Source organism: Eumetopias jubatus, unplaced genomic scaffold (genome assembly GCF_037043125.1).
Source record: "Eumetopias jubatus isolate StellerSeaLion01/CBP00866 unplaced genomic scaffold, mEumJub1_p1.0 scaffold_12, whole genome shotgun sequence".
In the NCBI taxonomy this organism is placed as follows: domain Eukaryota; kingdom Metazoa; phylum Chordata; class Mammalia; order Carnivora; family Otariidae; genus Eumetopias; species Eumetopias jubatus.
The window spans coordinates 34251646-34275053 of NW_028274818.1; the positions used below are offsets into that span (position 1 = coordinate 34251646).

A 23408-nucleotide genomic window follows, 5' to 3' on the forward strand; every position below is an offset into this window, starting at 1 on the left:
TCTCTCCTCCCCACCTACCTGCTCTGGTGTCTCTTCCCAGGAGGTCTGGGTGATGTGCCTCTATGCTTTCACTTGGTCTCCGTTGTAGCAAAAGGAGCCAATAGGAAGAGGAGTTAGAGTCGGGATTCCTTCCTTCCTTCCTTCCTTCCTTCCTTCCTTCCTTCCTTCCTTCCTTCCTTCCTTCCTTTCCTTCCTTCCTTCCCTTCCTTCCTTCCTTCCTTTCCTTCCTTCCTTCCTTCCTTCCATAAAGAAGCCACAGATCATGGAAAGAAAAAATTTTCCAACGTGACCCCAAATGAGTCACGGACAGGCTAGACCTTGTGACAAAAAGCCTTGTGCTTCCTCTGCTGTAGGTGAAAGGGTCCTGGGAGTCAGTTATGTTCCACCTCGAGACTGCCCCGTTTGAGGGAAAGAAGGTGCCTTTGATGGTGGCAGTCCCCCGATGGGCAGAAGTGAGCCTGCCGCCAGGCCTGGGCAGGGAGTGAGTACGCAGGGCAGACTCAAGGAGGCAAGGGACTAGGGGCTGAGGGGGATGAAAGAGCCACGGTCAATGGCTCCTTTCTCTGTCGGGAGAACAACCTCTTCTGACCTACTCAAAGCTGCAGCCGCTGTGATGTGCTGGAATGGCACCCACATTGTGACTTGGGGGCTCTGCTGTCCATGCCACTTCCCTCTGGGCTGCAGACAACCTCACAGATAGGCCAGATGTAGTCTAAGCAGCAGGAAGCCTCTTCTTCCCAAAGAGTTAGAACTGCAGCAGGAGAGACTAAAGTTAGATATGAAGAGGGACATCCTGTCTAGAGAGGATTCCTGGGCTTTGTGCCAAGGAGACTATGGGCTTTTCTAACAGTGAATTTTCCCAACGGCTGTCTAGGAAGACGTTTACCCAGAGGCAAGGGATTGGTCCCAATGACCTCAGAAGGCTCCTTTGGGTTTAAGATTTCTATGAATTAAAGTCTACGAGGATAAAACATCTACATGTGCGATCCTGGGGCCCTGGCTTGTCCCCTGTGGGCGGCATGATCCTGAAGGACCTGTCATAATGTCATCTGTGCAGTCGTACATGCAAACATGCCGAGCGTCACTCTGTCTAACACGGACCTCGGAGGTAGTCCAGGCACGTTGGGCAGCACAAGGTGAGCGAGAGGGCGAACGCAAAGGCCCCGGGTAATGCCGACAGCTGAAAGGCCTCAATTAGAGTGAAAGGAGTTATCTGGTATTTAAATAATTATTAGATTGAAGGAATAATCATGGGTTTGAGCTGATTTTTTCCCCACTGTCACCCTGATGGCGTCTATAATATTATTATTCAAATGCCCATGATTCTCATTGAGGAGAGAGACCAGGAGCAAGAGGAGAGAGTGGGGGAGGGGGCAGTGAGCACTGAGGGACGGGAGGGAGGCTCATTTAATCTCCATGTGACAGGGCTGCAGGAGGTACGATTAGTCTTTTTCTTATTTCAGCTGTCACTCATGCACAGACACCGAAGATTGTTATTAGCGTATTTTATGCACGCGATTTAAAGGGAAAAGGGGGGGGGTTGTGGGGAGAGGGAGAATTTCCTACAGAAAATAAAGCGACCAAAGGAACAATTTAGATGTCACTGCTATACCAGCTGGGTTTGCTTCATTAATCGAATGTCATTTTTTTCCCCAGACTCTGTGCTGTTATGTGAAGTTAAGTGACTACATCTCGCCCCGGAGCGAGAGGAAGAAGGTGAGGGGAGCCAGAGGGGGCAAACGGGCCTCTGCCTACCTGGCCTCTTGGCATCTGACCCTGAGGAGGTGGGATCCATGATACTGGATGATAGGGTGGTGCTCCGGTGTGTGTCGTCGGGACAGCTTCTGGTGACAGTTTCTACCCAGCCACCGGCTCTCACTGTGAGCAGGGAGATGCCCCAGCAGTCTGTCCCTGGGATTCCTGTCACACGTGGGTGGGCCAGAGCCAGTGGCCAAGCATCAAGGAGTAAGAGAAGGCAATGTGGGGTGGCCCTAAGAGTCCCGACCAGCAGTGAGAGAGGACCCCATATTCCAGGCGGTGAGGCAGTGAGGGTCTGGGTGACCAGAGCTGTGTGCGCTTCTCTGCTCCAGATCCCATGTGATGACGTGACAGCAAGGGACTCGACCTCTCAGAAGGCACAGTGGGCAGAGGCAGGGTGACAGGGCAAAAGTGCAGAGGCTGGGTCCCGGCAAGAAAGGTAGGAAGGCAGGCGCTCGGAGTTCAGTCATGAACCCCCCGAATTCGTGTGTTGAGGTCCTAACTCCCAGTGCCTCAGAATATGACTGTTATTTGGAGAACAGTGACTTTATAGAGGTAATTAAAATGAGGTCATTAGGTTGGGCCCTGATCCAAATGACTGGTGTCCTTACAGAAAGGGGGAAATTTGGACACAGAGGCATAGGCACAGAGGGAAGAAGATCAGGTGGAGAGACACAAAGAGAAAGAAGACGGCCCTCGACAGGCCTAGGAGAAAAGGCTGGCGCGGACCCTCCCCTCGTGGCCCTTGCAAGGAGCCGCCAGCCTCACAGACACGACCTGTAGCCTCCAGAACCGAGACAACACATTTTAGTTGTTGCAGTCCCCCTGTTGGTGGCACTTCGATAGAGCAGCCCTAGAGAACTAACAGAGCGGGGGTGGGGTGGGGTGGGGTGGAGTGGGGGGGAACAACGTTCTCTACCATCTTGGCTGGGCGTTGGGGGGAGGGTTGTGTAGACAGGCCCGTGCAAGCACGCGCGTTTGCATCTGCCATCGCGGGCGAAGTATTAGAGATGTCAATCTCCACGTCTCCGTGGGAACTGATGGCAGCAAACACACCTCCTCTTTCACCCAGCACCAAACAGAGGCCCAGAGACCTCAACCGCGTGGCCTTTCACCACTTCGTCCCCAGTGGGATCAGAGATGGTATTTGCCGTCTCTCGCTTGTGGGGCTTTTCCTGCAGACTGGTTCCCATTCTCTCTGCTGCACCTGCCCAGAGGAGTGGGGGTGTCACCTGCAGACCCTTAGAACCCTATGGGATATTCTGTGACTCCTTCCAACCCACCCCAGCTCCTCTCCCAGCCCTGTTACCGGACCATTGCTTGTTTTTACACCAGGCGAGGGGTTTCTGTTGTTTTTGTTCCCAGCTCTCCCCGTGGGCTCTGATGGGGCCCTGGAAACCACACCAGCTCTCCCAGGGCCTTAGCAAAGCATGCAGTGTTTGTCCTCTCCCCCCACAGGCTGTAAAAGCTTGGAGGTGTCTCCCTGAATTATGAAGGGTTCCAAAGACACATACACACTTGAGGGCCGGTGGAGGGGAGGGGGCTCGGCTCCTTTCTGGGGCAGTGCCGGGGCTGGCTTTGCAAAGTCAAAACAAGATTCATTACCCTGGGGCCAGAAGCAGGGAGATACACCGCCTGACCCTGCAGACCTGCCCCATATGTCATGGGCCTGTCAGAAATCTCCCAGAATTCCCTTTATTATCTAAAGGTCGCCACCCGGGCAGCGCTGAGAGAGCCCATGGTCTAAACTAAACTACAAGAGCAATCAATTTCAAGCAGCTGCCTGCCCCGCCACCCCTCCCCCGCTTCCATGGGCTCTGCCCTCTTCAACCCCCTCTGGGGGATGGCCAGGGAGGAGCATGACTGGCCATGGCCACCCCACCCCTGGGGCAGAAAGAATTTCGGCAAGTTAGCGGGACTCTTGAACATCCAGCCCTGGGAGCAAGCCTGCCCTCTGCACTGCGTGGGGCCTTGAAAGGTCGCTCCGCTTCTCCCCTGACTCTGAGCTGGCCCCTGCTTCAACCATCCTAGAAGTGGGGTTACTGTTCTGGTAGGCATTCTGGGATGAACGGACAGAAAAAGAAATTCTCAGTCTCCTTCCAAAGGCAGGCTAGGCATCAACGTGGGGGATATGGCTTTGCTAAGCCGAGTCAGATTCATGCTAGGAGCCTTCGTACCCCAGGGGCCATGGGTAGCATAAAATAGCCACTGCTATTTGCTTCCTATAACACAAAACAATAAAGAAGAGCTACTGTTATTATGTTATTTATTAACCCCTTGCTGTGTGGCACACTGCGCTAGATCCTTTGCATACGCACTGGAGTTTTGTGATTATCTTGAGAGATGGGTAGTCTTCTCCCCATTTCGCTGATGAAAAGCCCAAATCTCAGCGAGGCTGAGGTGTCATTCGGCTAGGAAGGAGGACCTTCTGATGGCCATGTTTTCCCCACTATTCCGCTTTGCCTACCTATTTAGATGTTATTTTTCAACCAAACCCTCTTATCACTGGTCTGGGAAAACCCAGTAGAATGTTAAGGAAGATCTGGCAAGTACTTTATTTTAAAGGTCAAAACCTGAGCCTCCCATTTTATTTTGGTAATGAAGCAGGGCTGGGATGTGTGGGGAGGTGTGGGTTGAGATATCTGTTACATGGTGGATTTGGGGGCTGTTTTGTGGCAAGGGGTCTGCTAGCTGGCAGTCACCTTCCAGAGACATTCCAAATGATCTTTCCAAGGAGCCTGGAGACGTTATCTCCTGCCTTCTCACCCCAACCTTACTGAACACGGGAGAGCCACGGGGCTCTGAGGTTGAAATGGGGCAGGAGAGCAGGACACAGGGTAGAAAGTGCCTGACTAAATTGTTAAATAAATTACGGTTACTCCACATAATGGCATATTATGCTGCCATTAACTGTAATGTTTTCAAAGAATAATGACACAGCTCCAATTCACAGCAGCGGGAGAGAAAGGGAGAGGAAGAAACAACCCAAACAAAACACCAGGCGTTCACCTCGGCTCTCTGGCGATGGCCTGGCCCTAAACACCACTTGCTTTCCCCTGCAAGCTGCCCCGTCTTTCCTCTCTTGAAGGAAAACTGTAATGGCCCTGGCCATTCCCTGGCACTTCCTCCTTCTCGAGCAGACCCTCCTGCCTCTCTGCTCCCTGGTGGCTCCCAGAGCTGGCCACTGACCACTGACATGCTCCAGGGACAAGGAGCACTCCCCTACCACTGTTGTTTCATCCTCATGGCAGGGAAAGAAGGGAGCCACTGGGGCCAGATCAAGGTGCATTTTTAAAACCCAGCCCTTTTCCAAAAGTCAGGCTTTCCAAAGTTCAAGAGTGGGTCTCTTTACCAGCAAGCCTGGTGTCTCCTTGAGACATGTAAGACTGGCCCAGAGACTATCCGCGGACACAGACCCTGGCAGCAAAGATTTGCCCACAAATCTCCTCCCCGGTGTGCCTCGTACTGCATCATTTCCTGTGCTTCAAACTCCTTGTCTATTTGCCAGGCACATGGCCAAGTGTGATATCCACCTATGGCAACTCCTTCTGTTGCCCAGATACACTCAAGGCTGGACTGCCAAGTACCCAAGTTCAAGTTCTTCCCAAGCTGGCTCTTCTTTCTACAGCTTCCCTTTCCCCCTCTCCCAGAGTGACTCCACTCCCAACAAACCGGTTCACGTGCTGAGTCCCCAGGACACCTTGCAGAATTTCACGGCCACAGCTGCTCTCCCTGGAGCACCTGTCTCAACTTTCTTCTTGGCTTATCCAAGCTCTGTGCGTCCTTCAAAGCTGCAGGAAGCCTCTAGGATATCCCCACCCCTAATCACCTCTCTCTCCTCCAAAGTCAACCAGAAACTGTTGTTTTTAGCACATGCTGCATTGTTGTTGCTGGCTCTCTTGTTAGATGACTGTGTGCTATCTCTCCGTGGAATTAGAGGCTCCCAGGTAAGAGTGCAGGAATAATCTTTGTGTTCTTCGGCATCCCATGCAGGGGTAGCATGATGCCTCTCACTCAGTTCTGTGCTCCGAGCAGGGGAGAGCGGACATGGAGATGCTCATGTGCTTTTCTCAGCGACTAGTCTGCCCTTAGACGAGGCGTGAACTAACGCCCTTGGCTCAACGATTTGCCGTAACTGACAGAGGTAATGAAGAAGGGGTGAACCGTTCGGGAAGGTTCATCTTGAACCCGCTGGGGAAATAGCAAATGTCACTGGGAGGTGGATGAGGTGGGCAGAAGGATGAAGAAGAATAGGAGGGGCCACCAGCTCTGTCGGTGAAGGACGCACAACACAGACAGAGCTCGTGCAGGAAAAGGCAAGAGAGCTCAAAGACACAAACTGAACAAGTTCAAAGAGCACACAAAATGTGTATAATAAATGGCCAACTGACAGCGAGAGTGATCAAGCGCAGAGTGGGGTGGGGTGAGAATCCCCTCAGAAGGCTCCGGAACAGGGCTCTTCTGTAAGGGGGTCAAATGGTGCGTGTGGCCAGGCAGCAGGCAGAGGGAAGACACTGTGGGCTTTGGGAACAGACCTGGGCTCTGGTCTCGCTTAATCACTTCCTAATTCGGTGACCTTGAACCTGTTATTTAACCTCTTGGGGCCCTAGTTTCCCAGCTGTGGAAGGACACCTCGCAGAGCTGTGGTGAGAATCCATGAGACAATGGGTGTGGAAAGTGTTCCGCAAACTCTATCGCTTTGGATAAACACCAGTGACTCTTGTTTCTGTTTTTGGAGAAACACTGCACAAGGACATCACCTCCTTGGCAGCAACTGGCTGCCCAGTATGTGCTGGTGACAAAGGCTGGAGGCTCTGTTTCAGCCAGGTGACCGAGATTCTTAGGACGGGGAAGCTCCCGAGGCTCTGGCCTCTTGGGAGGACCTAGGTGCCGCTGGTCCCTTGTCGCTTTTCTCCCCAGTTCCCTGGGTCCCACGCTTTCCAACTCACCTCCCACTTCCTCTGAACTCAAGGGTGATTTAAGGGCCACTTCTGCTGCTCTTGGTGATTCATCCAGGTGCCCTTGGCAGGAGAGAGGGAGGGAAGGAGGAAAGAGGAAAGTCAGCCCTTGGGAGGAGGAGAAGGAGTCCATGCTGAGGACGGTCCCTGGGCTGGAGCTCCGCATTCTCCGGATTCGTCCCATACCGGGTCTGGCCAGCATGTGGGGTGAAGTCCCCCTGTCTGATCCTCCCCTCCAGTGCTCTTCTGAACTGACAGCCAGCCTTCCTATAAAAAGTTGTAACTCCTTTTAAGAGGAAGCTTCTTAAGCAGGCTGTGTCCCCACCCTGTACCTTCCCACCTTCAGTTTCTATTCTTCTCCTCTCTTTGTCTGAGACTCAGAGCTCCTGCCGAAAAGATCCCGAGCTGCCAGGCAGCCGCTCTTAAGTAACAGGCACGTTCACACCCCTGCACACGGAGCAGGAGGAGTGCTCTGGAGCTGGATAAAAGGGACACATGTGGACCGGGAGGGGGCTGCCAATCCAGAAAGAGTTCCATCCACTGAGGGGGCTTGTCGGTGCCAAGATGCATAAGCACGCGGTCTGCAGGACCCCTACCCCCTGGAGCGGCATCAGCCCCTCGGTTGAGACCCTTGTCATCCTATCAGCTCGCGATGTCTAGGACCCCAGCCCTTCTGGGGGGGAAAGTGAAGGACACAGTTATCAGAGAGGCTGACACGGGTAGAGAAGAATGTGCTGGAGGGAAAGCAGGGGGAATGCAGGCTGGTGCAGCACCGGGGGGCGGGGGGGGGGGGAGGGGGGACCTGGGCCAGGAGATGAAAAGAACTCCCTGAGTGAGAATCTGGTCCCGGATGATGAATGGGGTGTGAGAGAAGAGCCTGGAAAAGGGTAAACAGCCAGGAGGGAAGCAGGAGGGAGAGAGGGGTGAAGAGAAAGAATGTGGAGGTCAAAGAGCAGAGAAAATGCTCTCGGAGTGATTGATTCAAGATCCAACATGTTGCACAGCCAGATGGGTGCACACGTGCATGCAGATGTGCTCAGCCACGGCCTCCCCTCCCACGGCCCTGCCAAGGTGTGAGCAGGTCTGCTTCTCTGCCAGACCCATTCTGTGCCCTCTGGAAAACCTTTCTTCTGCGGTTGCGTTCTCAGGACCCAGGACACCCACCCCCCGCCCATGTAATAGAAACTGCCATTTGCGCAGTGATATTAGAGCTCACTAAGAATGCCCCATATGCTATGTCACTGGCGTACCCCTCCCACAGCCTGTGCGGGAGAGCCTGGTCATACTCGGGATGCCCTTTGGAATGGGGGTAGGGTATCAGGAGCTCAACTCAGAGTTGAGATCTTGAGGACTCCTTGGGAGAGAGGGAAGGGCCTGGTGGGGAGCTTCTGGCCACCACAGAAAGCCATTCGGCTGCCACCCAGCCCTGGCTGGTGGGAAGGTGCAGGGCTGGAGACAGCCCCCAGGGCTGGTGCGGGTGGTGGCTGATGGAAAGATTCCAGAAGCAGGACTTTGTAAGGAGAGAGGCTGGGATACCAAAGTCTGCAGGGCCTCCTACCCACTCTTATCTGTGGGGCAGAGAATTAGCTGCCCCTGCCCCTCTGAAGACCTACCCATTTCCCCCAGTCCCGGCAGGCAGCCCTAGAGGAGAGAACAGGCAGTCCCTACCTGCCCCAGGACGTCTCTCCACCCACCTTCTCCCAGCTCTCTCCCCTGGCCCCGCTGCTCTTCAATTCCCAGCCCTGGCAGATCACTGATTAATTCGGGGCTGTTTAATAACCCTTCCATTTCGATGAAACAAGCTGTCTTGTTTTCTTTATTTTTAACACTGACTTTCGTTTCTTTGCTAAGCATCGTACTGTCATTTAAATTTCTCTGTCTCCAACCAAGCTGATAATAGACTGGAGTGAGCAGCTGCTTCCGTCCTGTTTATGACAATGATTAGAAGTTAGAGCTGCATAAGCAGAGAGCTGACCAAGACTCCGTTCCGCGGGTCTGCCCCTGCTTGTGGACGGAGTGCTCACTTTCATGTGATTACGAGAATTTTGGCTCTGGGGGAGACCAGGGCTTAGCCCAGCCTAGCCTTGCTGGCACCAAGCTTGGAGGAAAGTCGTGGGGGTGGAGGGGTGAGAACCCGCTCTGTTTGCTGTGAAATTAAGGCCAGCAGCTGCGGGTCATTCTCACAAGCCCTGGGCCAACACTCCACTTCACTTCCAACGGAGCCTTTTTCCTCTGTTGTATTTACCGAGCAGCAAACAGGGACTCCAGGTTACAAGGCCTGGAAGTGGGTGGGGATCTCAGCCATCACCCATTGTCCCTTTCTGCTCCACAGAGGAATCCCTTCTTGAGACCCGGCTGTCATCTTCCAACCTCTGTTTAAATTCCCCAAATGCAGTAGGGCTCATTCCCTCCCTGGAGGGTCCCTTCTGGTCAGATGGCTCTGGTTAATCCCTCTCTCGTGCCCCCCTACAGTACTTACACTGAACTTGTACGGGCATCATTTCTGTGCATCCCCTGCCTCCCTTGCCATGTTGCAAGCCTGTCACGAGCCTGGACAGGGACATGCCTTCCTCCCAGAACACTTGGCACACAGCACATATTTAATAATTGCATGTTCAATCAAATGAAATCATATTGCACCCACTTCAATCTCTGCAAGTAATGTACCTTTCTTCTACCTGGGGGCGGGCTCCTGGCGGAGCGTCCCTGTCTTTTTCTACCTGAGCAAGTGTCCTGCCTCTTCCTGTCCTAAGGGTAAAAATGGCGGCCTCCCAGGGGCCGGGGACCCTGCTTTTTCCCCCAGGCCCTGAGGGACTGCACAGCTGGTGGAAGACTCGGCCAAGAAAGCTGCAGGCATGTGGAGGGAGCCAATCAGGTGGCCTGGACCAGGTCCTCTGGATCCTGGTTGCCCTGCTCATTCCCTCTGCGTTGGCCCTGGCTGCCTGAGAAAGCTCACAGGTGCATGGTGCACAAACTCTGGCTGGCCTGCCGCTCCCCGGCAGCCTCCCCGGCAGCCTCCCCGGCAGCCCCGTCGGCAGGCAGCTGCTCTGGCCATTGTTGTCTCACCCTCTTCAAGTGGTGAATGCTGAGTCTATAGAGACCGAGACACAAACAGTGCCCACAGTGCCTCTCGGGGAGGGAGGGGCGGCCTGGCCTTGCCAGAACCATTGACTGTGCAAATAGCAAGGCTTGCGGGGGATGGAGGAAAGCTGGTTGGAGCAATTGAAAAGAGGGGGGCCTTTCTCCACCACACTGTGCAGCTCCAAGGAGAGGCAGTCTGGGTGTCCTAGCGCCCGCAGACTGGCAGAGAGGGGGAGACACTGGTTCTCAGGGACTACTGCTTCACTGTGAGCTGCCTGCCTGCTCAAGCCTGAGGTGGGGGGGTGGGGAGAGAGAGGCGCTTGGGTGGCTCAGTCAGTTAAGTGTCTGCCTTTGGCTCAGGTCATGATCTCAGGGTCCTGGGATTGGGTCCTGCATCAGGCTCCCTGCTCAGTGGGGAGCTTGCTTCTCCCTCTCCCTCTGTGTGCTCACTCTCTCTCAACAAATAAATAAAATCTTGAGAGAGAGAGAGAGAGAGAGAGAGAGATGGGGGAGGTCGCTGGGCAGAGCTGGGAACTGAGAGACTGGAAGAGAATGTGGCTAAGGGCTCAAGAGTGCTGGGTTAGGCTGGGGCAAACACACCTCCTTGCTCATGGAGGGCCGTGAAGGGCCACTTGCTGTGTGACTACTCAGGGCCATCTACTCACCTGGTTTGGACACGGGTTTCACATCTATGATATGAGCCTGAGTAAAAGCTGCTATCAAATACTCAGAGACAATTTCCAGGTATTCTACATATAACACCCATTTCTTTTGTAATTCAAGTTGTTTTTTCAAAAGTGATTTACAAAAAAAAAAAAAAAATCAAGGCACCTTGTCACACTGATTTTCCACAGCTGGTTCTTGGACAATGCTGTCAATGCATAGGATTCTCTCCTTCCAGGGCCTTCCCGTGCTCTGCACTTCCAACAGGGGATAAGGCTCCTTGTGCCTCAGCTGGACGGGGCGGGGGAGGGGGGGCTGCTGCTTGGGCTAAGAGACAGCAGCTGATGCAACTCACCAGCCATCCTCCCGTTCTGTCCAATGATCAGCGCTGGCCAAGGATCCAATCCCTAAGGCCCAAGGTCCAGCGTGGGCTCTGGGACCCAGCTCCTGCCAATGCCCTTCATGCTGAGTCTGCCCCATTAATACTCACGCTCTGAGGAGCTCTCACTGCAGGAAGACATGCAAGCCTTATTGCAGGCAGGCAGCCAGAGGCCTATGAGATCTGCCCCTTCTCCTGCCATGGGAGGCTGACTCCCAGAAATATGCCAACTTACCAGTTCTACGACAGTATCGTTCATCTCAACTCTTACAGCCAAAGCCACCGAAACCCTAAGGGTAGCACATTCAGAATGTTCAGCCCCACTGAACATTCAAATTCAAAATCCAGCCCCACTGAACATTCAAATTCAAAATCCAGCCCCACTGGTTAAGTGTTACCCATGAGCCATGCATGTGGCCCCAATGCCAGGGTCACTACTTCCTTTCCTCTCAGTTTCCAGTCTCCACTGAGACTTTTATGTATTTTTATATGTAAGAACCTTTAGCATATAGATTTCTTTTAAATAAAATCTTATTTTCTCAGAAAGTTCCAAACAAATTCAGAGAGAGGGGGAGAGAGAGAGGAGGAGAAAAATGTCCCTAGCTTGGCTTTATTCCTGCTCCAAATTTTAGAATAGTTTTGCACATTTGCAACAATTGTCATTTTTCCAAATTCCCTAACTATCTCCCTATGCCTGGCTCCAGAAACAAAGGGAAGTGAGGGTGCTTGGGTAGTCATGAAAAGCATTCGTTCCTGCTGTAGAGATGGAGAAACTGAGGTACAAGATTAGGGGCAGGGGCTGACTCTCCTGGAGGGTCTCATGGCTCCCTCTTGCCTCCCTCCTGTGATCAGAGAGCAAATGTTGAATGACCCCCAGTGGGCAGGTGAGGAATCTTTTAGGAAGAAGGAAGAGTGATAAGTGTGAGGGAAGGTCCTTTGTTCCTGTGCATTAGGACCTTATTCTGACACCAGACCCTTCCTGGCCATCTGTTCTGACACCCTTCTCGGCGGGGCGGGGGGCGGGGAGGGGGAGAGGTCCAAGCCTCCTACACAAGGGTGCCAGGTGTGGCTTCCCAGTGTCACATGCAATTCACATCATTCCCCGCAAGTGTCTCACAGCTGGGTCCTCTGGTCCAGAAAGCTGAAGGGCTCCACACCCTGGGGGATCCCTCAGAATCGGGTGGTGGACTTGAAATGTGTTCATTTGGTGTGGGTTTTCATTCCACAGAATGTCAAAGGACTTGGCAGGAAGGTCTAGGTGGCTGGGGTGAGGGTGGGCAGGCCAGTCTTGTCAGGCGACTGTGAGGTCCTGACCCCCCTTTCTCTGGGAATGCACCACCACCACCAGCCAACATGGCCCATGCGGAGAGCAGGTAGAGCTTGCTGACTCAGAAGAAGGCCATCATGTCTGGGGACAGGGAAGGAGCCTGGTCTTCCCATCTGGCTTTGACCAAGGCTCCTGCTGAGGACCCTGAAGTTGAGAAAGTAGGCTCTTCTCTCTCAGGTATCTCTGTTGCTCAGGAGAAAAAAAAAGGGGGGGGGAAGCCAGGGGAGCAGTCAAGGGAGGTGGGAGGTCAGAGGCCAACGTAATATTTACCCAGCCCAGCCGAGGCCTTTCGCTTTTATGAAGCAGGAAACCACTTCAAAGCAGAAACATCCCCTCTTGCCACTTCTGTCTGCTCTCTGGTCCCCCTGCCTTTACAGGGCAGGCAGGGACTTTTTACCTCCTTTTCCTCCCTTCCTGAATCTTCCCTCTCGCCCTTCATGGGAGGAGCCTCTGCTCAGAGAAGTTCCACAGTTTGTCCAGAGTCGCAGAGCAGTGACAAAGCCTGGGGCTTCCCTGACCTGCTGAGGCTGTCTTGTCCCTGGATTTCTCGTTTACCCTGAGAGTGAGTGGCCTATGACTTTGGGACATGGGGAAGGCACTGGGTTAGTTCCACAACCAGAGCTGAAGGCAGAAAAGGAGGACAGGCAGAGGCCCCAGACACTGGAGTCTAGTGGTTCCGTACATTGGGGGGGTATCATAAACTTTTCTCTTCACACACACACACACACACACACACACACACACACACACACACACGTATATATCATATACACACACAAATATACATATATTTACATATATACGCATAGATCAAAGGCCTCTTGAAGCCCCAAGCATGCCCCCCACGCCCCCACCCCATCCCAATGCAGGGTCTGCCCACCCCAGATCTTATGTGACCATTTTAAGATGCAAGGAGAGTATGGCCATCCACTACTGGATTGGATAAAGTTTTTCCATTGAGTTGAAATCTTCCTCCTTTGAGCCACCTTCCATTCACTCTCCCTGCCTTCTTTCTGGACAGAAACCTTAAAAAGAGATTGGTTCCTTCTCCAAGGTAGGAAACAGGGCAGAGGTGGCTGGTGGACTTGGCTTGCCTGCCCAGCCAGGGTGTAGGGTAAAATCCGAATTTTTTTTCCCTCTTGGGTCTGATCCATTTAATGAGTTCATTCAGGTAAGAGTGGGTGAGTTAACAGCAGGATTCTGGACACTGAAATGTGAACACCAATGAGTAATAACATTTCCTGATGAACCACGTGGGCATTCTGCCGCCAGCTCAAGAGGACCGGAAAGGGATGCAATTTGCATAGAATGCGGTGTGGAAAGCCCTCAGGAGTGTGGGCCATGGAGAGCTTGCTCTCGGATGTTGACTAACAGAAACAGAAAACAACAACGTGGCTGTCCATTGAAAATCCCAGAGAATGAGAAGAATCAGGGGTAGTTCTGAGAAGCTGAGGAATGGGACAATGTTAGACAGTCATTCTTGACAGTCAACCAAAATTGTCAGGCATATGAGTCTCTCTCCTGGAAATCTACACCTTCCACGGACCAGAGCCAAAGCTTCCAGGAGCTTCTGTGCCTTCACGTCCCTGGCCCCTCCAGTAGACCGGTAACTCCATCCTGCCTTATACTAAAGTTTCCTTGGAGGATCCTTGGCTTAGGTAATTCCTGCTTCCCTGCAGCCTGCTGTTCCTCGGAGGGATGATCTCTTGCTTTTCCATCTTTGTTTTGGAGCTACTACATTGCTAGCACTGCGCAAGGAAGTGATCCACTTCTGTTTGTTTAAATGTAAATGGATCCCAATGTCTGCTTTTGGTGTCTTCCTATTTGGTTCAGCGCAAGGGCAAGATGGGTGGTGTACCAATCCATATACCAAGGGTAAAGTTGGAGGGGTGTCCTGGGGTTCTCCCTCATCCCCTCTTCTGTCCCCGGCAAACCCAAACAAGCAACTAAGGTGGGAAGGGAGGGTGCGTAAAGACAGGAAGAGAAAGCCTGGCGTGAGCTCCCTGACAGTGCAGACAAGCCCTGGAGGCGCCCCCGTCCTCCCTCTCCCTCTCCCTCTCCCTCTCAGCTTCAGAGAGAACTTGTTGTGGGGGGCACGGAGGAAAGAGGCTCATTCATGGGCTGTTCACGCTGAGACCCAGGATCCCTCCCCTCTTCCTTCTCAAAGACAAGTTGAACTTTCCGAGGGCAACTCCACTGCCTTTTATCTCTCACACCGAAAGTAATTTTAGCCAAGGAAAAGCAGGATTAAACTTTCATACATGATACATTTATCTTGTTTTTCTCTTTTCTTTTCTTGCTCCTCCCTTCCCTCCCTCCGCTTGACCTCAGGTAAACAGGAGCCAAAGGGAAGTGAAGATGAGGCATCAGAGGCTGGTATCAGATCTGAAAAGATGCGACTCTCTGGCCCCCTGCCTGTCCCCAAACTTCAATCTTTTTCCAGACCCTGTTAGACAGTTATTATCTCCTCAGATGAGAAAAGCCTCTGGACTCCATTCCCTCTCCATACTGTCCTCTGCTGAAATGAAAGGGGGGAATTATGATTCAGAGAAAGGCTCCCACAGAGAATATGAAGACAAAGATTAAATCAGCGATACAACGTTGACATGCGTTCAGTTCCTGAAAAGTCTTTCTAAAAAAGTCTCCTCAGGAGCAGTTTTGCCACCACCCGGGAGGATCTCAAAAATCCACATTTAAGGAGCTGGAAGGGGGTGTGGGGGGGCAGGCATGTGAAGTCCTGGGCTTGGGCCAAGAACTTCTGCTGCTGATAAAGAAAGGCAAGAGCCTCTTGGCGGGCAGGCCAGCAGATTGCTGACTCGAGACGGCACCCCCCTCCCCGGGGCCCACCCCCAGACGCATCCTGTCCGGGCAGGCCTCTCCCTAGCTGCACACCCGGCTGGGGCACCTCCACTTAATGCGGCAGACGCCTTTCCCAGACGGCGGCCCAGAGGTCCCACTGGCAATAGGACCTTACCAGTTGTAGTCTCTGGGTAGTGACAGCTGGGAGTTTCTAATATATCTATTTTTTTTTCTTCTCTCACACACACACACACACAAAAGGCACAAAAACCACTGTTTAGGGCCAAGCCTGGTTTTCAAGAGCCCCCTCTAGTGGAGATAACCTGCTACTTCAGCTTCCCACTGCAGCCCAGATGGAGCCTCCCCTTGCCTGGGAAGACGGAGCAGAGCTCCCTTCTGCCTAGACTGTTCTTTTCCACTTGTTTTCTGTGTTTGCTCTCAGCTCTTTGTGCCCCGTTCACACTGTCAGTCTCTCTGGCCTTATCTTCCTTCCCTGTCACCCTGCTTCTCTGTGTGTCTGCGACTGTTCCTACATCTGGACTCGGGCTTTCCACGTGTGTCTTTGCCATGCATCTTGTCGGTCTGCATGCTTGGTTCATCGGCTGGCTTTTTTTTTTTTTTTTTTTTTCTTCTTCTGAAGTTCAAGGCGCCAGGTCTGATGAACTGGAAATGCTCTGACATGGCCTTGGATCAAATGACCCACTCTCAGAGAGCCCGAACAGGGACCTGCCAGCCAGATAGATCACAGAAGCACCAGGACAATCCAGTGTTCCTGGAGGAGAAGGAAACTTGCACAGAAACTCTCCCCTACTCCGTGCCCCAAGCAAACCTGGGCCCTGTGGGTTGATACATATGTTTGGAACATTGTTGAACCTGAGCTTGGCGCTCTGGCTTTGGGGTCTTGAGTGGAACCAGCCTGCTTCCTTCTATCACTTCTCCCCACCAGCCCCCCTACTTCCTGGTCGCTGAGAGGCATGCTGCCATGAAACAGTAGGCAATGCCTGGGTGAAGGGACAGGGGGTGGGAAAAGGGTGCCCCTGCCAGGGAAGGGGAGGGAGGGTGGGTGGGGGCCAGGACTGAGCATCTGGCTGGACCAAGGAGGGGAGACAGCGCACATGATCTGCTGAGCCAGAGGGGGCTGCAGGGAACACCTGCGGGGCTTCTGGGTTTCTGAGACCGATCTTTTCCCCCAAGCGGGAGACCTGGCCAAGGCAGGGCAGGGGGTTAATGCTTAACCAACTGTAGGAGCCGGGAACTTCTGCACAGCTCAGGCCTAAGCTTTCTCTTTCAGCTCTCACCCTCCCCTCCTCCTCTTCTTTTACACCCTCCCCTGGTAGGGACCCTGCTCCCTGACAAAGAACTTTCTCGCCTCCATTTCTGCCCTCGGAATTCCAGATGGAACAGTGTGGAGCTAGATAAAGAGGTTCCATATGCCCCAGTGCCAGGGAGTGGGGCCCCGGAGAGCCCGAGGGCTAAGCCGAGGAGAAAAGGGGTGCCCCGTTCTTACCATCCGTCCCTCCCAGGGCACCTTGGGACCAGTCGTTTGACCCTGCGAAGAACTGCCTTTCTCTGTCTCTGCAGGGCTCACCTTTAGAAATGACCAAAAAAGAAGTGGACGCACACCCAGCCTTCATTTACTCTAATCAGGCATGAAATCTTTGTAACTAAGTGAAAAAACTGTTTCCCATAAGGGAATCCGTTCCATTCATCATTGTTGGAGCTGAGCATATGTGGAGGGGAGGAAGAGATATTATATTCACATATAGTGAATTGACAACAGACTGCCCCTGGGTGAGGGTGGTGGCGATGGGGCTGGGGGTGCAGATGAGCGGTAAAACGACAGCACCTCGAAGCCTGTTTCCACCAGTTTCTCTGTGGACAGTCCTGAATTATTTGTAGTTAACAGACTGTAACACAATGCTCCGGGCTCTTTACGATCAAGAAGGGGGTGGGGTGGGGGTAGGGGCTTTGGCTGGGCTTGGAGCTCCTTACCTCTCCATTTGCCACGATGGACAGAAGTATATGGGGCCCCAGTCTGTGTGTGTGAAGACAGCTGTGTGGCAATGCGGAGAGACAGCTGGGGGGTTGGGGGGGGCTGTTACTGCTGGGGACAGGAACCGCCTCCCCCCACAACAAACCTCGTATCTTGGGGTGGCAGCTGCAGGAAAGGAGGCAGGATAGAGACTATAAACCCCCAAACAGTGAGAACTCAGCACTGTAAATATTCCATAGCACCTGAACAGGTGCGCTTCCACTGCTGCCGGCTGGTGCCTTGTATATTTAACAGCGGCCCTCCTTGCCCCTCCTGCACCTGTGCTTTCCGGTATCTTACCCATGAAATAAAGATTAACGAAACTATTCGCAAATGGGAAAGGGGCCTAGTGGAGAAGTAGCTGTTCTTGGAGGGTTTTCTTGTTCATCTCATTTTAAGCACAGACTCCAGCATACCAGATGGGGAATTTACACATTTACTACACCTGCAACTTTTGATGGTCAAGCATGTTGGGGTGGGTGGATGCTCCCCAGCTCTTTGGGGACAGGGATGGGTACTCAGGCCAGCTCTGAAAGGGGAGTCACTGACCTTATAACGACATGGTTTCTTTTGGGGGATGGATGTGCAACACCACCGTTTCCTCTTCATTTGGACTTGGATTGAAAGACCAACCAGCCCCTCTGCCCTGCTGTGGGTTGCCCAGACTGTGGGGTACCCCAATCCTCCTGTTCTGTTAAAGAGAAGGGCCAGTGGTGGGGGGGATTCTCCTGCCAGACTCATGACCCCTCTGCAGAGGAGACCTTCTGGTACCTTACTTTACCCCTTTGGATCCTGCTGATCCTTAGCAGCATCCCCACTGCACATCGCTCCAAATGTCATTTCCATTTAACTGCTTTGCAAGCCAATTTGCCCCATTCTAATGCAATTTGCTGAGGACAGTGAAGGAGCAGAGAGGGCAGTCTGCACTGCTCTCCCTTTATCAGCAGGTCCCTGAAGAGGGAAAGGCTCTTTCAGGTAACGCAGGGAGGGCAAGTTCTGGGATGTGGAAGTGTCGGGCAAAAGGCAGAAATGCCAGGTGGAAGAATGGAAAAGAAAAACAACCTCACTAGGATATCTTGACAGATCTTTCTCAGCTTCCTAGGTTCCCTACCCTCTCCCATCACTCTACACCGGCCCCCCATCACCACCCCCTAGGCCAAGGAGGACAGCTCACAGGTAATTATTTCAAATAGTGCTGTGTGAGGTGAGGGGGAAGTTAATGAATTCTCCTCTCTTGCAGGGAGGTCAGAGGAGAGAGGGCTGCTAGCAACTCCAGGAGCTTTCTGGGGTGACTGCACAAAACTTGTGCATTTCAATTAGGAATAGCAGAATTCCTCCGGCCAGAGCCATCTCTTCTGGGGCTCTGTCACTCTGTTGAAGGCCCCAGAATCCAAAGCCTGCCCAGAAGGAAGAATGAAGTTTCAAGGTCTGGGAAAGAAGCCCAGCAAGACAGGAGCCTGCTTCTGTGTTGGGGAGGCGAGGGCTGAACTTGACTCATCTTAAAACGACCAGCCCAGCCCAGATACCCATCTTAACTGCTCACAAACCTTGTCCACTGTGCTTGTGAATAGCAGGACGGGAATGAATGGATCCCCACATCTGTGTGGGTTCCTCTGAGCTGCTAGAGCCCCAGACCACTGCCACAAGCTACAGCTGGTACCCCCCCCCCAAACTGGTCGGGTCCCTATGTCCCTTTCATAGACACTTCTGGTATGCGACTGTCACCCTAGGATCTTACATTCCTACAGGAGACCTGATCAGATTCACTGCCCATTTCATGGGGCTCTCATTCCTAGACTCTTAACGGACCTAGCACTCCAAGTCTTTTACCCACCTCACCCCCCATCATCTCTCACTCAGAGCTGAGTTTGAGCAAGCAGCTCCTCCTAGGGCAAGGGTCATGCCGAACAGGTGGACATTTGTCACGGACCTGGAATGGCAGTTTCTGGTGACTCTCTCTTTGCTCATCCTGACCAGGATTAATATTTACAGAGACTACCTGTGGGATGGATAAAAAGAGCTAGAATGTTCTAAGATCCCTCCATCACTTGTGGGGTGGGGCAAGAAGGAATGCATGGAGGGAAATATTTTCGAATGGCTTATAAGGAGCTTTTCGGACCCTGGGCCATCTCCTACTTCAGCCCCCAGCCCTCTCGTGCTGCTCAAACCAGGGGATGGTGTTGATGGGTGCTTGACCACGAGGGAGCACAGAGAGGGTCATGGAGCACTTAGCCCCACTCAGTGCCTTGGACTCGCTCCCTGAGCCTCACGGACCCCGCGCAGATGATGCATTCCCTTTCCATTCCCAAGTCCCCTGATCCAAAGGAACGACCAGCGGCCGCCAAGGACTCCGGCACTAGAGTGAACGCCCCCAAATCCAGCGCTGACCACAGTGGCCCCGGGCTCCCTTGCTCGTGCCAGCGAGGCCCGCTTTGGGCGCCAGCTCTCGGGACAGCCCCGCCGCCTCCGTGCTCCCCAAAGCCGCAGAGTGCCAGCAGGTGCGCGGCGGAGACGCGCCGCGGAGCGCCCTCCCCGCCAGGAGCCGGCGGCCGGCCGGGAAGCCCCGGGCGGGAGGCGGCGGCTCTGAGTCCGCCCGCACCGGCGCGCACGCCGCGTTCTGGCCCGCGAAAGTGGCCGAGCCCGCGCGGGGACTCGCGCGCCGCAGCCGAGCCCCCGGGCCCGGGGCCGGGACCCCGACCAGGCGGCCGGGCGCGCGCTCGGGGAGAGGGCGGAGGGCGCCGGCGACTCGGAGCGCCGGGCCCCAGGCGCCGCTTACCCAGCTCGCCGACGTCGGTCTGTCCTTCCGCTCCCGGCCGGTCCGCCTCGGCCGCCGGCTGCCGAGGGCGGCGCGCTGCCCCTCTCGCTGCCCGCAGCTCGCAATCACGGGGACGACCAAATCCACATGGAGTCCAAATTCATTAAAATCCACGTCCAGCCGCCAGCCACTTATCTGTATTCCTGAAGTGGCCCCTCGGTCTCCGGTCCGCGCGCCCCTCAGTCCCCCGTCGCCCCGCAGCAGCCCCGCCGCGCGCTGTCGCCGGCTCGCGGGGGGGAACCCGGAGGCGCCGAGGGGGCGTGTGGGGGTGGCTGGCCGTGTCTCTCCTGGGGAAGCAGCAAAGCCCCGGCTGTCTTAGGATTTTTCCAGCGCGACTTTCCGGGCTCCTCTGACATCAGCAAGCCCGGCGCTTCCTTCCCTTCTTGCTCCCCGGTTCGGTCACAGTCCCATTTCCTCCGGGAACCTGGCTTTCTAGATCTATTTCGGGGCTGGCTCGGCTCGCTCCGGCGCCCGCGCTCTCCACCGCTCCCCAGCTCGTGGGGTCTCTCTCCCGATCGCTCGCCCTCCGGGCTGACAAATTCCCAGCAACTGCGCTCGGCCACCCTCCCGCTCCAGTCTGGCGCGGACGCCGCTGCGCCCGGCAGCTCCGGCTTCCGCGGTGGTGGCGGTGGCGGTGGCGGTGGCAGTGGCGGTAGTGGCGGTGGTGGTGGTGGTGGCGGCGGTGGCGGTGGCGGCGGCGGCGGCGGCGGCGGCGGCAGCGGCGGCGGCGGCGGCGGCTGAGCCCACAGCGCCGGCCTCCCTATATTACCATGCAGCTCATTATCATAGAGGCCGCGCGCGTTAACCCCCTCCCTGCCGGTCGTGCCCGCTGGCCCGGGGCCGCGCCCGCGCCCGCCGCTGGCACCGCCGCGCCCGTCAGCCCCCTGCCCCCGCCCCCGCCCGCCCGGACTGCCTCCTCGGCGAGCTGTCAACAAAGGAGAATCAGGTTTGGCATCGGGAGGCCGCCGGGCTGCCCGCCCTGAGCCCAGCTCAGCCCGGACCTACCGGCCACCTTAAGTGGCCAAGGGGGCAACTAAAATCTGCCAGGGCCTGGGGATTCGGGTGGAGGCCTTGTGAGCTCAGCTGGCGTAGCCCCCTTGCGAGGAGCTCAGGACGCCAGCAGAGTGGGTGAGGGCAGTGGGGATGTGCCCCCCGCCACCGCCTTAGCATCACCTGTCACCGAGCCCATCCTGCACACCTCCCTCTTCATCTTTGAGTGAGGGGTGAGTGGGGAGGAACGGGCCTTGGCTGATGAGGTTGAGAAGGGGACCTCAGAATCCGTGGGAGCAAATTTTCTCTGGTAGTGAATTTCAAAAAGCCAACAAGCTGTCAAATGAGGTTTGAAGTTGTTATTATTATTTTTATAATGCAAAGGTGAGCTTTGCTCTGAAGCTCAAGCTTCCAGCTCTATTAGGGATCCCGGGCACCTGGCAAGTGTGGGGGAACCAGAGGGGCACTTTCCATATTCAGGCCCAGGCCCAGGGAGCTTGCCTGGCAGGGCAATCAGAGGTGGGGGTAAGATAACTTATTTTAATAACCTAAGGTGAGAGGTTTCTGGATTCCAGATGGCAATGCCTCGGTGGTTTTACGACCAGTGATTCCGTGCCATAGAGTCTCAGTATGTTCGCAGTGCCTGGACGCGGCTTTCCGAAAGAGGCCTGCAAGCTAGACCCCAGTGAGTTCGCAGGATCTGCTTAGTCTCTGCTCGGGATTAGAGCACACGCGAGTTTACTCAACGTGTTCAAGTATTCTGATAAACTCCATATACTGCCCTCTGGTGGCCACAGTCGTCAGTGGTATAAACAGGAAAAAAAAAAAAAATCACTCCTGGGAGCCCTGGAGGCAGTCCGTGAAATTCTCTGAGCAGCAGCTTAAGAAAAGGGGCGGTGGTGGTTAGAAATTTAGACTCACCGGTGGTCTTGCACAACCGTCCATTCAACACAGTGTAGGATGTGCGTGTAGGAAAATCTAGGCTTTACTTCATCCACAGAAATTAGCTAATTCTTCAGAAGTTTTTTCATCATTGTAATTAGGTGAAATTTGTCTCCCTGTGACTTTCACTGGTTATTCCTGGTGGTGTCCTGTGGAGCCACATAGAATCCGTCCAAGATGTTTTCCCTGATCCATACCTGCTTTTCTCTTTGAACTACTTTAGCATTTATTGTTGGCACCCCTCCAGGCAATTATCATAAGTTACCCCATATTATTATTTATTTCTCTTTATAAGTAGGTCTTGTCTCCCCATCCAGACAGTCTTGTCTACCCTCTCATCTCTGAGTAGACTGAATATAAACCACAATTTATTAAAGAATATGATTTGAAGAAGATGCTAGAAGATTTTAGAACAACATTTCTCCCATTTGATTGGTACATGGAACATCAGTCTGTCCAGCTACACCCAAGACAGCCAGTGGTAGCGTTGAAAATATCCAATTGATAAAGCTTGAGGCTGAAAATTAGGACCTTCTGGTTCTAAATCAAATGTGTGACCCTGGAAGGGGGTCACATCTCTTCCCCATGCCTCAATTTAATCACATCTTAGGAAGATTATAATACAATTTAAATAATTGTCTCATACCACCTCCCCCACCCATGGTCCAGAAATAAATCCTAAATGAGGAGCAAGACAGGATAAAATGAAACAGACCCCTCCACTCACCCCATCCTTCATCCTCAGCCTCCCCCGTGCTTCCCAAGTGCAGGGAGGGGAAGAGAGCAAGGAAGAGAGAGAAAAGACAGGTGGAAGAACACACTGTAGGCAGCATAACACAATATCGCCAAGTTTCCACATTGTCACTGAACGCGGTCTAAGACCTGAGTCCTGTGAGGTTATGGGAGTACCTATGGTCAGCATAACCCCCAGAAGAACACTAATCCAGTCCACTGGGCTGTAGCCTGGATGAAGCACACTTAACATTTCTGGGCCTCAGTATGTCCATCTATAAGATGGGAATTTCTACCTTCAATCTTCACATAGCTGGTGGAACTAAAATGGATCTATGTAAAACCATTGGAAGAATTAACAGCATCATTAAAATGGAAAGATTTTTTCATATTTTTAGTCCCAATAAGCTAGAATAAATATGGATCTTATTAGTTAAGCACATAATTATAACGATATATCTTAGGAATAAAAAAAGAACAACTCAAGTTCATGGTTTGTATTTAAATATAACATCCCATGTGGCAATGACAATATACAGGAGCTTTCAGTCTTTAAAGGTGCTCCACTAAGCGCATCCCTTTGATCACTGGGTATTCATTCATTCATTCATTCATTCCATAAATATTATTTATTAACAGTACATTTATGAGATTTCTTTTTTTAAAGGAATTGTATACAGTACATGATTATCTCTTCATATGCTTTTTAAGGAAATCATGCTAATAATCATGCTAATAGGCTCCATACCCTCAGACCTGTCTATGTCTTCGTGGAACTCGAGTTTTCTGGTATCTATGTGGCCTTTGATGTCTTCTTCTTCATCCTGTCCAGCTGGTGTCAAACCCATCACTCCTGGGGACTCAGGGAGCCTCTGCCAATGCCTTGCAGTTCATCCTCATTTCCATGAGGACAGACGGTCACAGCCCAGCAC

At 53.4% G+C, this 23408-nt stretch overlaps 1 protein-coding gene across 1 annotated transcript in view; it reads right to left on the reverse strand.

Annotated features, from left to right (window-relative positions):
- Positions 1-19809, reverse strand: part of PLXNA2 (plexin A2) — a 204372-nt gene extending 184563 nt beyond the window's left edge. The window contains exon 1 of the mRNA XM_028125850.2: positions 19774-19809. The gene's annotated coding sequence lies outside the window, so the exon portion shown is untranslated. The remainder of the gene's footprint in view (positions 1-19773) is intronic.
- Between the last annotated feature and the right edge of the window lie 3599 nt (positions 19810-23408).